Genomic DNA, 15112 nt, shown 5'->3' on the forward strand with positions numbered 1-15112 from the left:
GGAGGCCTGTCTCCTGACTTCCCATTGAGTGCTCTTCCCACGACTGTCTTGTTGGGTGACTGTGTTCTTGTATCTTCTTGCTGTCAGGCTGCTTCTGAAATGCGGCTCATGCTTCACACGCTCTCAAAAACCAACTAGCAATGACGTTTTGCCGTTCGTCTCCTACTAGGGCAGTGGCTTCTCTTTTGTGCTCAACTGCGGCCTCAGTATTCATTTCTGATTCTTAGATTCACTTATTTAAAAATGAGAGACGATGGAGCTCAGAGGGAATATGCTTTATACAAAGGAACTGGGGAGGAATAGGACCCGTGTGCTGGCGCAGCTGTTGGGGGGGTGGTGCACAGAAATCCAGGACACGGAGAGAGCCAAGGTCTTTTGTTTGATGGAGGAAGTGATGTTACCTTTCGTGTTGAGGGAGACTTAACACCTCTTAGTTTTCGTTAACCCGTTGCATAGGCAGGAGGAAAGTAGCAAGAGCATACTCTGGGCTCAATCTTAGGAATGAAAGATGATTAGCCTCTTCTTAAAGATTGTGAAGTCATATTCTAGAAACAGAGCTAACCATGCGTGACCAGACATGTTGAAGATGCTGTATAACCCCCAGTCTTTAAGAAGTGCTGGGTTTACTAATTAGAGAAAGCAGAGAATAGACCCCTGGGCAGTGTAAGGCTAGAACGTTAGTCTGTCTAAACCTTTGTGAAGAAAAGAAAGCAGAGAGAAAAAGAGAGGAGAGAAGGGAGGGGGAGGGGAGGAAACCTGGTCGAGTGGCAGAATCTAGGGATAAAACAAATTGGAGGGCGCCTGGGTGGCTCAGTGGGTTAAGCCTCTGCCTTTGGCTCAGGTCATGATCTCAGGGTCCTGGGATCAAGTCCCGCATCGGGCTCTCTGCTCAGCAGGGAGCCTGCTTCCTCCTCTCTCTCTGCCTGCCTCTCTGCCTACTTGTGATCTTTCTCTGTCAGATAAATAAATAAAATCTTAAAAAAAAATTAAAAAGAAATTGGAGACAAGGAACACTGAACCATAGCTATAGAGGTCAGAGCAAGTCCAAGGAGGCCCTGAAAAGACTCCATGAAGTGCTAAAATAACATTCCCATGTCTGTTAGAATGTCCATAGTGGCAGACTGGGTCTCAGTCAGCATTTCATAAGCAAAAAATAAAATATAAAATAAACAAGAGATCTGCAGTCACAAAGCACTGGTAAGTTTCTGCTGGAACTGTGTTGGCGGTGAGGAGCTTGTATCTCGTGATCGAATCCATGCTGCATTGGAGTGGAGCTGGGCAGAGGTGGGCTGGCTCTCCGGCCAGGGGAAACAAGCCAAAATTTCTTTATCCACAAAACTGGGAGTTAATACGAGCAACTGAGAAACGGCCTCCTGCCCGGCAGAAAATGCCGAGCCTGCCTGTCCGGCAGGTTAATTCTATTCATGAAGACAGCCTGCAATTCTAAACGAAGTGCCTGTGGTGTCTGGGAGCTTTCTAAGAAGGACTCTCCCTTTGCAAATGTGGACATACAATGTGACGTTTTGCTACAAAGTAACCCGGTAGTCAAGTTTCTCCAAAGACTAGGCTCCACCCGGAGGGGAAGGGCACGTGGTTGTTTTTCTCCCAACACTCCTCTTAACTGTCCTCCCGCTGTTCTCTCCTGCATTCTTCTTCCTGATCAATCCCTTTCTCTCCTTAAAATGTAATAGCTTAAAATGGGTGAAGTGGCTTTGCACTGGTTAATTGAGCGCTTGTAAGTGATTTTCCACAAACACCATAAAGAATTCATTCATTTCTTTAATACCACAAGTCTCAATGTAAAGATCCAGGGAAAGTTTCCCACAGTCACAGGATTATCGAATGATGGGAAGCTGGGTGTGCTTTAGAAATTATCAGAGCATTGCTTTGTTCAGTTAGTGTTTATTGTGTGCCCCACAGTGCAGCCGGCAAAGGATACAGTGCTGGGCCCAGGGAGGTGTTTCTTACTGGTAGCCTTGGGAGTCACCTCCGTCATGACCATCTACCATACCTTCTATCACCACAACAGTCTCCTTTGTCCTCCTCTTCTTCCTTACTCCTCTGTCTGTTCCTACTCTCTTCTTCTTCTTCATCATCATCATCATGATCACCATCATGATCATTACCACCACCATCATCATCACCATCACCATTATTACCGTTATCATCACCATCATCACCATCACCATCATTACCACCATCACCATAATCACCATCATCATCATCGCCATCATCACCGTCATTACCACCACCATCGACATCACATCACATCATCGTCACATCATATCACATCATCAATACTACCATCATCACGACCATCATCATTTACCACCACCATCATCATCACCATCACCATCATCACCAACATCATCACCACATCACCACCATCACTGTAACCTGCTGGGGGTTTCCTATATCTTATGTTCTAGGATAAGTTATTTGTACCTATTAAATAATTTAATTCTCACAACCACCATTATTCCCATTTTACAGATGAGGAAACTGAGACTTATGCTGTTCAAATAACTTGATCAATACCACAGTTAGTAAGTAGCAAAATTTGGACTTGAACCTGCGTCTCTTTGGTCTTTATAAGCTGTGCTACGTTGGATAGAACCCAGGATTCTGGTATCCAGCCAGTTTCTTTCACAACCTCACTAGCTACATAGTGTGTTTTACCCAAAACTATAGATTGCGAATATTTCAGAATTATTGTCATCCCTTAAATTCTCTATTTTAGCTTCCCTTATCCCCATGATGTCAAGCTAACGGAATACCTAAGTGATAAAGAAAGTGAAGTAGTTCCCCATGGAGAAAGAGACATGATTTGGTATTATTGTTATTATTATTATATAATATTACTAACATTAATATTATCTTTAGTGCATATTAACCACTAAAGATACCAAGTGTATCTTCGGTTTAATATTGGAGTTAATAGTCTAGAACACGATACACTGTATCAGGAGTAATCTTTTGGGCTAAATTTCTCCTCACCCATTCATTCTAATCTAGAGACTTGTTCTAATCTAATCTAATCTCTTCTGAAAGTGATTGGTGTAACAGCCTTCATACTCTGCCCTCACAGACTGGTTGCAACCAGATGAGGTCTGTACCTCAGGACAATGGACACACCGAGCACCCCCTGCAGAGAAGGAGGTCCACACTCCCTCCAACTGGCCGAGTGCCGTGTGTCCTCACACCCGGTCGGTGGAGGGAGTCCTTCCGTCTTTCCCAGTAACCACACTGCACTCCTCAGCCTCATGGATCCCTTGAGGTGCTGCGCTGGGATTCCGTGATGTGAGGGGTCAGGCTCTCACCCCAGTTTCACTGACACGCCTCCCTGTGGTCCTCGCTGGCCTCCAGGTAGCTGCCTTGCACGGTCACTTCTTACATCTTAATTTACCCGTCAACTGACTACTCCCTTCGCCTGGGTGAGGTTTCCCCCTGACCTATAGGTCATGACAGTCCCTGGGCTCCATTTCGACATGGGGGGCTTCTTCTCAGGCTCTCCTACTGCTTCTTGCTCTTCTCCTTGACCTTTCAGGGTGGTGGGTCCCAGGGCTCAGCCTCCGGTCCCTCCCACTGAATATCTGCGCTTCCTCCCTCAGGGTTCTCATCGAGTTTCATGATGTTAACTATCCTCCATCTACAAACGACTCCTCAATGTGGGTTTCCACACTGCATTTTCCCAGAATTCTTAGCTGTCTCACAGACATCACAACCTGGAGCTTAAAAGCTCCAAATCTGAGTTCTTGATCAACATCCCCCCCCCCCCAACACACACAAACCAAAAACCAAAAGAATAACACCTGCCCTCGCCACCGCTTCTCCCAGGCCAGTTCATGGGAAGTCCATTCTTCTAGCAGAACAGGCTAGAAAGCTTGGAGGCATCCTTTGCTCTGCTCAGTCTCTTGCACCTCGTATCTGCTGCATCGCAGACTCCTACAGCCCCGCCCAGCATGCTCAGCGCCTGTCCACCCATCCACGCTCGGCCAGACTTCCGGGTTCACGATGCCAGGCCCCAGGCGGATTTGGCAGCTGTCCACGCAGAGGGATCTGCACCAGAGACAGGCGTGCGGCAGGCAGGACTGGGAGCAGGATTTTCCAGTGGCTTCTCTGATAAGGGCTCTGGTGCCAGGAGACACCTAAGTGACCTCGGTGTCTCTCCAGCCTCCCTCCTCTGAGCTGACTTGAGCTTCTTTTGATGGATTCAGGGGTCCACGTTCTTTCTCCCCTAAGGTGGTTCGTACGTAGGAGGCTCCTTCTGCCCCACACGCCCCCTCCTCTCTGTGTCCCATCTCTCCCACTCCCACCCCCACCCTGCAGGTGGTCCTTTTCTTTAGGATCAGCCCTCATTCTCGCTCCACAAGCAAGTTTTTCCATACTGGCTCAGCCTTCTCTGTTAGGCTCCCTTGAATCCTGAATTTGACCTTTTTTACATGCATTAAGTATAATTATTTATTCAGGACCGTTTTTCCTTCTCAGTGTGAACTGCACAAAGGTAGGATTCCTATGTGTTTATGACCTGGTGGAGTGCCTAGTCTGAAGCCATCTGGTCATCTTCTTCTACACTTTCTCATTTGAGGCTTGAACAACCTAGTTTTAAAGATAAGGAGACATAGGAACATGCCCTTTTACACAGTGTGGTCCAGTGAAGGGATTTTAAACAGAGCCCTGGATGTGAGAATCACACAGACGAGCTGCCTGCAGGGAAAGCATTACAGGCAGCATGGGACGGCCACTGCAAAGGCCTGGCGGCGCGAGGCTGCCTGACACCCAGGAGCGAGAGCGAGCCAGGAGAGGGATCTTGGTATGATGCGTGTATTACGTATTCATTGTAGTAAATCAGAAAACAAAACGGAGTTGAACACAACTTCAGAAGATACTAAAAACTCACCTCTAACTCTACCGACCAGAAATAGCCACTATTAAATTTTTATACTTGTCTTTTCAGGTAGCGTAATATGTAGGATAATACTGAGTGCATTCAGGGGGGAAAAGTTTATAACATAGATCGTAAACATCTTTCCATGTATTAAATATGTATTTCCATTATCATCTTAATATCTGAATAGGATCTCATTACATAAATGTACCCTAATTTGGCCTATCTTCAGATGCTAGAAGGTTAGCATGTGAGTAGAAGTGGAGTGGCCCATATAAAAAGCCATCATGAATGATGGATGATAGGATGTGCAGCTGAGTAGAAATGGAGGGATGGGGGGAAGGACAGCCAGGTAGGACTTGGAGGTGTGAAGCCTGGTTAACTAGAATGGCCACTGCACTGACAGGGCATTGGTTTCTATGGTTAGATGATGAGTTCAGAGTAGAAGCCGACTGGAGAAAGCTAAGTGGAAATGCTCTTTACATATTGAGGACCCGGCAGGAACTTAGGTGAGCCATCAGAGCCACTTGGAGAAATGTGGAAAGTGTGCGTCACTGAGGAGCTGCTAAAATCTCCTAGTGGGTGGGGAGGGGGACCGAAGTCCAGAGGAGATGGGAGGAGAGCCCAGAGGTGCAGCGTCAGGGAAGGCGCAGGGGAAGTGACTTAGGAGAAGCAGCCTACCTGTTGTGTGACGTCAGTAGAGAATGCGTCAGTGGGAAATTGCCGAGTGGCCACGTACTCACTCTGCCAGCAGATACCCTCTTACTCACCCTGTTTCGGACTCGTGCCGGAGAAAGAGGGTGTAATATTTGCTAGAAGCATCTTTTGCTGTCCTCTCCCTGCACGTGTAAACACCAGAAACGATCTTCTCCAGATCCGTGGAGTCGTCCCTCCACACAAGTTGTCCAAGGCCACACAGACTTGCGATACACAGATTTGCTTTTGCAGGTTTGCCTCTTAGGAAGGCGGTCTGGACTGAAGCTCGCAGATGGGCCGGTGAGCTCATGCCCTGTGCTGTGAGCAAAGCCAGGGCCACCTGCGCCCTTCAGGGAACCCGCTGTTCCCGGCCGCTGTCTTCGGGACACAAGCACGCCCGGGGCGGACGGGCTCCCGTGTCTGCCAGCAGCTCCAGGAGGGGCTCCTCAGCCCACTCTGCCCTCCTCCGTGGGGCCCTTAGGCTTCGGTCGGAAAGTGGCAGAAGACCACCGTGGCTGGCCCCGGAGTCTCTCTTTGTTTACGCTCATTTCCATCAATCCCGCCGCGTGTGAGCAGAGAGCCCTCCACGTCTCTCCGACGCCCTAGTAGAGAGACGATAAAATTGAAGAAAATTGCTTCCTTTGAATGTAGGAAAATATCAGCTGGCTGGTTGACACCAGAAAAGTATATGTTTTAGAAGGTAAAATTTGAGAGAGAGCACAGGGCTCAAAGCAACTTGATTTCCATATTTGCTTTTTCCTCTTCTCCTTTGTTATTTGGAAAACACAGATGGATTTTTTTTTTTTTTTTTTTTTTGGAAAGCTCATGGGGTTGGATAGAGGAGGAATTCAAGTATAAAATGGTTTGAGTATTTCTGCTGCTTTGTGAAAGCCACATTTTTTCAATCAAAACCAGGAAGTCATCGAATTGTGGAGAAGGAGAAAGGCCCCGAGAGGTCATCAGTGTAGGCTGCCCCGACTGGCCAGCAGTAACTTCAGGGAAATGCCCAGGAAGGACAAGTCTCAGAGACCAGAGACGTCCTTCGACGTCTCGGTGAGGTTGACATAGCAGTGGCATCATTTGAAGTCATTGCATAAAATACTGTCGAAAAGAACATCATTGACTGTATTCAAGTCCGCAAAAAATAGACGAGATGAAATTCTAGTCTGCGTTTGTGTAAACCACCCATTTTTCCTCTCTCTTTTGTAGTGGTTTTCAAGATTCCACTTTTCCTCAGGAGAAGAGAGCCCCAGTGGTCTGGTATTAGGAGGGCAGTTACGTCTCAGATAATTGGAAGGCAATAAAGCCCGTCCGTGCCGTGGCTCCCATGGGCTCCGGCTGAGGCTGTCGGACCCGCCCCCTGTCTGCTTGGCTCCGTCCCCTTCTTAATGCGTCTTTCACATTTCTAGTATCGGAGCTGAAACCATCACCTGCTTAAGGTCCTTTGGGCGTTTCCTGTTAGAATTTTCTGTGGAAAGACGGTAGCATTTAGTGGCAGTGGCCGGAGAAGCAAAGATTGCAGCAGCTCTGCAGGCCCCTCAGTGTCGCTGGGCTCTGCGGTCCCCGACACTCGGTTCACGGCTGGGAGTCACATCCCCGCAGGCCGGCTGGGCCGCCGCTGCTCCAGCAGAGAGAGGGCCCTCAGCTCGGGCAAGTGCACGCCGTCTCCCGGGAAATTTAAGGACACCCTTGCCTTTGTGGAACGTGGTGCCGACCCTTGCCAGGAGTGAAATCCATCTCACTTTGTATGTTTGCACGTTGAGAGGACAGGCTTCCCGCCCCCATTTTGGGATCTAAGAAATAAGTATGTATTATACACACGTATGCATTTATTTTGTTTTACTGAGAAAGGGATCGCAAGCAAGATTTACCTGTTGTTTTTCCTCTGCGGTGAGTGCGACGGACATTTTTTCTGGATGCCCTATGGTGGTTTCAGGGCTCCTAGGCTTTTAAGGACTTATCCTGAGGATACCCTCTGCCCTTGGCCCTTCTTTGCCTATACAGGGTGCAGACAAGCCCGGGCGGGCAGCCCACAGACCAGAGCCCAGCGTCTTGTTTGCTTTTACTTGAGTTCACATTAAGGGAGCCTGTAAAGCTACCTCAGTCTCGGTTACTGCCTCTGTGGACCCATGGGTGCGAGTCCTCTGCAGGCTCTTTCTGGAACATTCTTTTTAAAGCAAATCCAGAAGTTCCATTAATGAGAGACTCTGCATCCTTGAGTGCACGGCCCTCACACAGCCCTGACGTTATCATTTATTGTTTCAATTAAATTATCCCACAAAGTCCTTAACCACGTCAGCCTACCAGAGGCTAATTAATTATCATTGACATCTTCTCAAACATTGATCACCTTCTTAATTAATCCAAAATGAATCGCTTGCTCTCTTGCATAATTGAGTCTAATCCCCTATGACCCATCCGTCCCGCACGCCCGGCGTACCTAACCGTGCGTTCAGGTGTTTGTTTTCTTTTCTTGTCTTGCCCTTGACGGAAGCTTCTTAGGGCCTTCAGGGCACGCAGCGACTGTGCCGTTTCTCTCGTGGACCAGAGTGTCTGGCTTGTGACAAAGTCTCCAGAGATGTCACTCAGCCAAACAAATGACTCGGTGGTTGAGCAAACCGGGTATTTGGGGAAAATCTCTCGGAGTAGCTGCTTTCTGGTTGACTGAAGACTCGCCAGGTTTATTCGTCATAAATCTTGGCATTTTAAGGAATTACACATACGTTTATAATGATAAGTACCTCTGACTCTGTTCTCCTGCTTTAATTCGGGAGAACCTACTAGATGTTGACAAGAGCCCCTGATACCAAGCTTGCCCGTCCAGTCGTCGTGTTCATACGCGCCATTTACTGCCTACGTGCCACGTGTACCAGCACGTCTCCGAGCTCTCCACACCGAGCGCTTCAGCTCATAGCTCGGGGCCACCCACGGAGGACACGGACGGCGTCGTGTCCGCGTGGCCCAACGATCTGCAAATCTTCAGTCACGGGGGGTCAACGAAGCCTAAGCACGAGCCCCTGCTGTGGAAAGCCCGGGGGCCTCTTCTGTGTTTCGTGTTGTGCTTCCGGATCTCTTCCCGGGCTGACCCCCATCCTCTCAGGGTGGCCCGCCACGTCCCCAGGCCGCGGTTCCCTCATCTGCACGCTCTCTGTCCCCTGTGTAGACACGTCCGCTGCTCTGTTCTCCCAGATGCGCAGACGCAAAGCTGCTCGGTGCGGTCAACGGCTCTTGGGAAGGGTGAGGGAAGAGAAGCGTGGCGCGCCCCAGAGGAAGAAGGACCTAGAAATGAGCAACACGCCAGCTGCTTCTGAAGCTGTAAGAGGGAGGCAGGAGCCTCCGAGGATGTCCGGTCGGCTTCCCTTTGTCTCTTGCCAGGGAAGGCTTCCCAAGCCCGCGTGGCCTTGCTTTGCCGCTCTTGCTTCGGTCACGGGATCTCTGAGTTCGCGTCCACGGCCCCCGGGCGCTGACCGGCGTGGAGTTCGGGCAGAGGGATTGGGAGCCAATCAGCGTCGCCTTCAAACTTGGCGCGCGTCTCCTGCTCGCGTCTGAGCGTTTTCGGGGCTTGGGCACGCCGAGTAACCAGCGTCCTGGGCTCTTTTTGCAAGCTCAGCATCCTTCAGGGGGAGGCTGTTCTGGGTGCTGCGGTAGGGCTTTCTAGTGTCCGGTGGCTCACAGATGGTTGATATGACTTCGTCTTCATTTGAATCTCATCTCGGGTCTTAAGGAGTGAACTGGGGGAAGTTCGTGGGAAAATTCATGTCGGAATCTGGGATTTTTGACCCCAAGCGGGTTCTGGGTTTTCGGATCCAAGTCCCTCACGTGGGGGCCAAGCTCACCTCTCCTGCTTGGGGCTGGGCGCAGGCTTGCTCTCTGCTGCGAAGACCCCCTACACAGCGCGTCTTCTCTGTGTATGTGGGCCCCCACCCAGGCTCCTCCCTCTAGAGAGGACAGGCGAGGACCGTGCCTGCAGCTTTGTTCTGCAGACTGGCCTCCCTGTGCCCGCGGCCCTCGCCTCCTGCTCCCTCCCACGGGCTAGTTAGACTTTCACAAAAACAACCAAAGAGGCCAAACAAAGAACTGTTTCCAAAGTAAAGACACATCTTGGGGACCCCTACTCTTTGCCAAGCAAGGAACCAACAATAGAGTTAGGTTTTTAACTTCTCCCTGGCCAAGTGCTTAGACGGGGCTTCCGTCCCCACCAAAAGGAAAGGGGAAATAGAACAAACCTCAGAAAGTTTAAAAAGCTGAGTCCTTCCTATGAATACCAGTTTTACCAGAGAAGGGTAGGATCAGAGAGGTTAGGTTATTTGCCTAACGAGTGGCAGAATCAGCGTCTTGAAGAGTTCCGTCTGACCGTCTTCAAAATTCCCTTCTGGGGATTTTGAGAACTTATACAAAGTTCAGTGGAAAGTTTTCGTTTACTAAATGCAAGGGCCCTGTGGGGGTCACTTGGGAGGCTGAATCCTTCTGGGCCCTGGAAGTCTGGAAGCGCCAGGGAAGGACCAGGCAGGGTCCCCTGGGCCGCTTCATCTCCTCTCACGCGCCCTAGGACCGGCCTGGCTCCGTGTGGAGCGCACAGTCCCTGCCCCTTGTTGCTGGTGTCCTACAGGCCTGCCGTCCCCGGGGTCACAGCAGAGATGCCAGGGCCCTGAGGGCGAGTCTGTTGGCAGACCCGTGTAGCCTTCTGGGGCTCCGTGGGGCAGCGACGGGGAGCGTGAGCTCTGCTGCTCCTCCCACGGGTCCTTTACTTGTTTTTGCTGTGAGCTTCTCAGCCCCGTCTCGGTTGTGAGGTGCAGAAGGCAAACGCCGAGGAAATGAGCAGGTGAGCCTGAAAAGACGAATGCTGTGGGGCACCTTTCTGAAAAGGACTGGGATGAGATTTGGGTTTGTGTCCGATCTAACACTTTGCTGGTAGACTCACACTAGACGCATGCTGGCTACCTGGGGGTCCGTAAGCTCTAGGCCAGGTGTTCTGATGGGCGAATTCATGCCATCCCGCCATCTGCCGTGTGGTTCTCAGCCTGGCAGCACAGTGCGGTAGGCCGAGATGAAGAATGCTTCTCAGAATTCATGTTACCTATCTGCTCTCATTCAGTTGTCTCGGAAGTGAGACCCACCTATGTCTGCAACCCCCTGGGCCATCCGCGTGTGAACATGCACACGGGTCACGGAGGACAGAGAGGGTGTCTGTGGTCGGGGCTGAGCGCGCACCTTTCTGGCTGAAGCCGGAGGGCTGAATGCGACAATGACGTCAGTCTCTCCTGGCATGTTTTCTGTGCCAGCTCCCTGCTCAGTGACTTCTCACATTTAAATAGGTTTCAAAAGGTTGATTGTTCATCCTTAAGGCAAATTGTTGGGTTTTTAAAACTTAATTGTGGGTTACAACCTCCAAATAAGTCAAGTTAAATGGATCGCAAATGAAATTAGCATGCTCGTTTGCCTGCTGATGGGCGTCAGAAAGAATGGCCCCGTTAGTATGTCCCTGTAGCTCTGCTTGAAGCTGTTGGAAGCCTCACTCCCCCATGGTCCAGATCCCGCCCGCAGCCCTCGAGGACGTCCTCTGTTCCCCGGGGAAAGACCCACATGGCGACAGCTAAAAAGAGGTCTCCACTCCGCCTTTGGTCCCCGCAGCCCCGTCTTCTCCTTTACTCCGCCGTGGCCTTCCTTCGTCTTACGGCGTCGCGCCGGCCCAGACTCTCTGCCTCCTCCCTTTTTTGAGCCAGCAGCGCAGTGGGCAGAGTTGAAAAACACAAGAACCCCTTCGTCTTACCTCATTCCCATCCACTTGCCCGTGTGCATGAGAAACAGGAGAGAGTGAGTCGCGCTGGGAAGGGCCCTCGTTCTCTAGTCTTCCTTTGGGAGCTCAGGCTCGAAACTACGGCCACCAGCTGGGACTGCTCTAAGTTTCTGGACGGTTCCCTGGGAACACCCTGGACAGAAGCCGGGGCTGCACCCTGGGGCTCCGGGGCAGAACGGGGCGGGCTCCTTCTCCCTGCTTACTCACGACCTTAGCACACCTTCTGCTAATGTGTCTTTCCAGGGCTTTCCTTCTGGAGTAGGAACTTCTCTCGTGAAGCTTTTCCTTTCCCATCTCCATAGCTCAAGGATTCTATTACCACACGAAAGAAGAGTCGGTTCTGCACAGACCGCAGGGCAGAAAACAATGTAAATGGGTAAAGCGGGACCTTAGAACATCTTTGCTTTACCTCATAAATGTTAGTAAGCGTGTGCCTAGAGCTCTGGTTGGTTAGATTATGGTGCGGGGCCGTAACGACATACAAGATGTGTTTGCAGCTTATATCCAGAACGTAAGGCGGGTTGTCAGGGTTAACTTACAAAGCATCAGCGTAGTTTTGTTTGCTTGATTACGTGGAGGGCTGTTTCCTGCACCCAGCACAGTGCCAGAAAGTGTTTGCTAAGTGATTGCGTAGAAAGAAATACATGAATTCACACCATTTTGTTCCAGAAAAGGATTTGGTGCAAGTCAGGGCAGACATCAGGTAGCAACAGAAGATGCTAACGACAGCAAATGGGAGACACAGGCCCACAGTGAGTGTTGGTTTCGTGGGCGTTTTAAAGGAACGAAAATCCTCTGTGGACTGGGACATCCAAAGGAGGCCCCTCCTTCTTGCCTCCACCCCGCTGCCTGCCTGTCCTCAGCCTCTTCTCCACCCTTGCCTCCCCCCGTCTCTTCTGGGTAGGCACCTGACCTGGTGTTCATTTTACATTAGCGGTCATGGAAATGCTTTGTGGCCGGTGGTGTTTCCATTCTCCGAAACAGGCATTAGGCTTCATCTGGGGGTCACGGTTAGTATCACAAAAGAGAAGTGGCTGTGGGTTTGTCTCTCTCCAGAACTTGTGATGCGGGCTCTTCCCTGTGGAAGGTCCTTTAAGCGGCGTGAAGCTCTTGTTCTCATTTCCCCTTGCCCTTCTGCACCCGAGGCTTTCTTCTGAAGATAAGTGATAAAATCTCACTTAGGGACTGAGACGCACTCAAGAGTCACCCAACAATGGCCTTGCATCAGTCAAAGACCCATGAAGTTTCCATACCCATCGTCTTCATCAAGGCCCAGCGTCCATGGTCTGCAGGCTAAGCTGAGATTCCTTTAAGAGACGGTGCTTCTTACGTCACCAGGGTTCGTGGGAGCAGCCTGGAAGTCAGCACAGAGTTCCGTATGGGTCCTTTCGGAGAATTCCTTGGACGGAGGTCAGTGACCCCAAGGATGTTGCAGAAGCCAGGCCTGAGAGACATCCCCGTGTTCTCGAGGCTCAACTTCAGCGATGTTTCCAAGACCCCTGAGTGATTTGGGGTCAATTGTGACTTTAGTGAGTGAATTGTAGGTTGAGCAAGGGTCACTTACAAGAGGACAGATTGTTGCCATGACTTCTCAGTCTGTACTTGTGGTATCATGTGAAAACATAGACCTGGAACTTTCCGTGGTTCTGTGAGTGGATGCCCATTGAAGGCCTCTGGGGAACTTGTATTTAACTGGATCAAAACGGTTGCAGTGTGATGGCCCATAGTTTCGTTTCAAGGTGTAGAAGAAGAACTAAAATGCTAAGATTTCTTTTGTTCTAAAATGGATGTCCTTTATCTTCTGAGCGCCTAGAGAGATTAAAATAGTTACAGTATGACGACAGCCGTCTTACGTGATGGAAACACAATGCAGTGATTTGTAATCTTACTAGTTTTAAGAAGTAAAAATGCCCAGAGTAGTCCATTTACACTAACTTTCCCTGTTTTTAGGTTTTTCTTAAACTATGTCATGATTTTTATTTTTTAAAAGAATTCAGGATGAAAAGTCTCAAGTTGGGTGCCTGGGTGGCTCATTCGGTGAAGTATCTGCCTTCAGCTCAGGTCACGATCAAGTCCCACGTCGGGCTCCCTGCCTGTCTGGGTACCTGCTTCTTTCTGTGTCCCTCCCCAACTGTGCTCTCTCTCTCTCTCTGTGTCTCTCAAAAATAAACAAATAAAAATACTTTAAAAAAAAAAAAAAAGGAAATCCTGTATCTGGAGCTGCTCATGGTCATATGTGGTTGACAAGCCTCGCCTATAGACACAAGCGATGAGCCTGTTCACCTATAAGCCAGATACGTCCCCAGTCGGTAGAACCCACCCAGTCTCATAGGCCCTTTCCCCCAGGCTAGACTTCCCCAAGGAATCGCAGAATGCGAGAAGCCAGGAGCCCGGAGCGCCATCTGACAGAAACGTACGTTACTCACGTGGAAAGAGGGAACCCACGGAGGCTGATTTACCTGTTTGTTCATCAGGCCTCAGGATTCCCAAGTCTGGGTTTTTCCTGCCCGTTGTGCCTCCTCCGTATCAGCTGGTGTCACCCAGTCCTTCATTGACTCATTCATTTCATCAGTGATTGAAAACACTCTGTAAACAACAACAAGACCCGGTCCTTGCCTCAGACGCTTGCCGGCCGGAGACGGGGGACGGCTTAAATGGCGTGAGCAGCTGGGGGCACTGGGCCGAGACACGGAGCGGTGTGAGTGTGCGTGGAACCCAGCTTACAGGTAGAGCTGTGGCATCGCCGGAGGAGGACCCCAAAGTTGGTTCCGCTGAAGCGGGGGACATTCAGACACTGGTAGGAAATGAGGCTGTGGGGTGAGTGGGCTCAGCTTGGCGACCTTTCTGCAGCCTCCTTCTCCGAGCAGAGGGACCTGTGCTCTCCCAGCGGTGAGACCTGCCCTGTTCTGTTTCTCGGCTGAAGAGAGCTGCTCCCTCTAGCCGGGATGGCGAGTCCTTCCACAGACGGCTGTATACGTGCCTGCTTGCAGAAAGGGGAAGGGGAAAAAATCACTGAGCCCACAGTGGGTTGAGCAGGGGAGCAGTGGACCCGCCTTCCGCAGGACCGTCTTACTGAACCTGGACTAAACACCCGCTAGAGGAGACTGTACCTCCTTTACCATGGTTCAGCGATAGGGAATACCCAACCCGGCCCACATATTTGTAGCAGATAATTTACTGGACAGAGCCTTCAATTTTCCTAAGGAAGATTCTCTTAAGAGTTGGAGACTTGACAGACATTATATTTCTTAGTTTTTAATGATACACCCGTGATGTGTTTGAAGACTTCCTTCTCTCTGGAACAAACACTGGCAAACTTAATTTATTTCAGGAAAAATACAAATGTAAGTGGACCTCTCAAATACACTGAATATAATCCCTTTCTTAGAATCTGAGCCTGCAAATCTCCTGTCCAGAAGGAATGAATTAATTTTCGAAAAGCAGAATGAAGATGGTATGAACATGAACACTACAAGAAGTCACTTAATACAATTAACTTGACCCAAAAGGGGGATATGGGAGTCCAGGGATTTAAGGTTTTTACTGTATGAGAAGATCCCATTACGAGGTATCAGGTGTTTATCCCCTAATTTTCAGCATTTTTACCAGAGGGCGATTGTCAGCAGTCAGTGTCCCCTGAGCACGGAGAATGACTTGCACAATGGAGACACCTGGCAGGAGAGCCAGGCTCACTTCAGCCCATGGTGGTCATGGGCGTTGCCTCCTAGAAG

At 50.0% G+C, this 15112-nt stretch overlaps 1 protein-coding gene across 5 annotated transcripts in view; it reads left to right on the plus strand.

The window, feature by feature from the left end:
* The window catches only part of DPP6 (dipeptidyl peptidase like 6), a gene marked incomplete at its 5' end in the record, with an annotated part of 869135 nt that overhangs the window by 557458 nt on the left and 296565 nt on the right, over positions 1 to 15112 (plus strand). The window lies entirely within an intron of this gene.

This window comes from Martes martes (assembly GCF_963455335.1).
Source record: "Martes martes genome assembly, chromosome: 11".
Lineage (NCBI taxonomy): Eukaryota > Metazoa > Chordata > Mammalia > Carnivora > Mustelidae > Martes > Martes martes.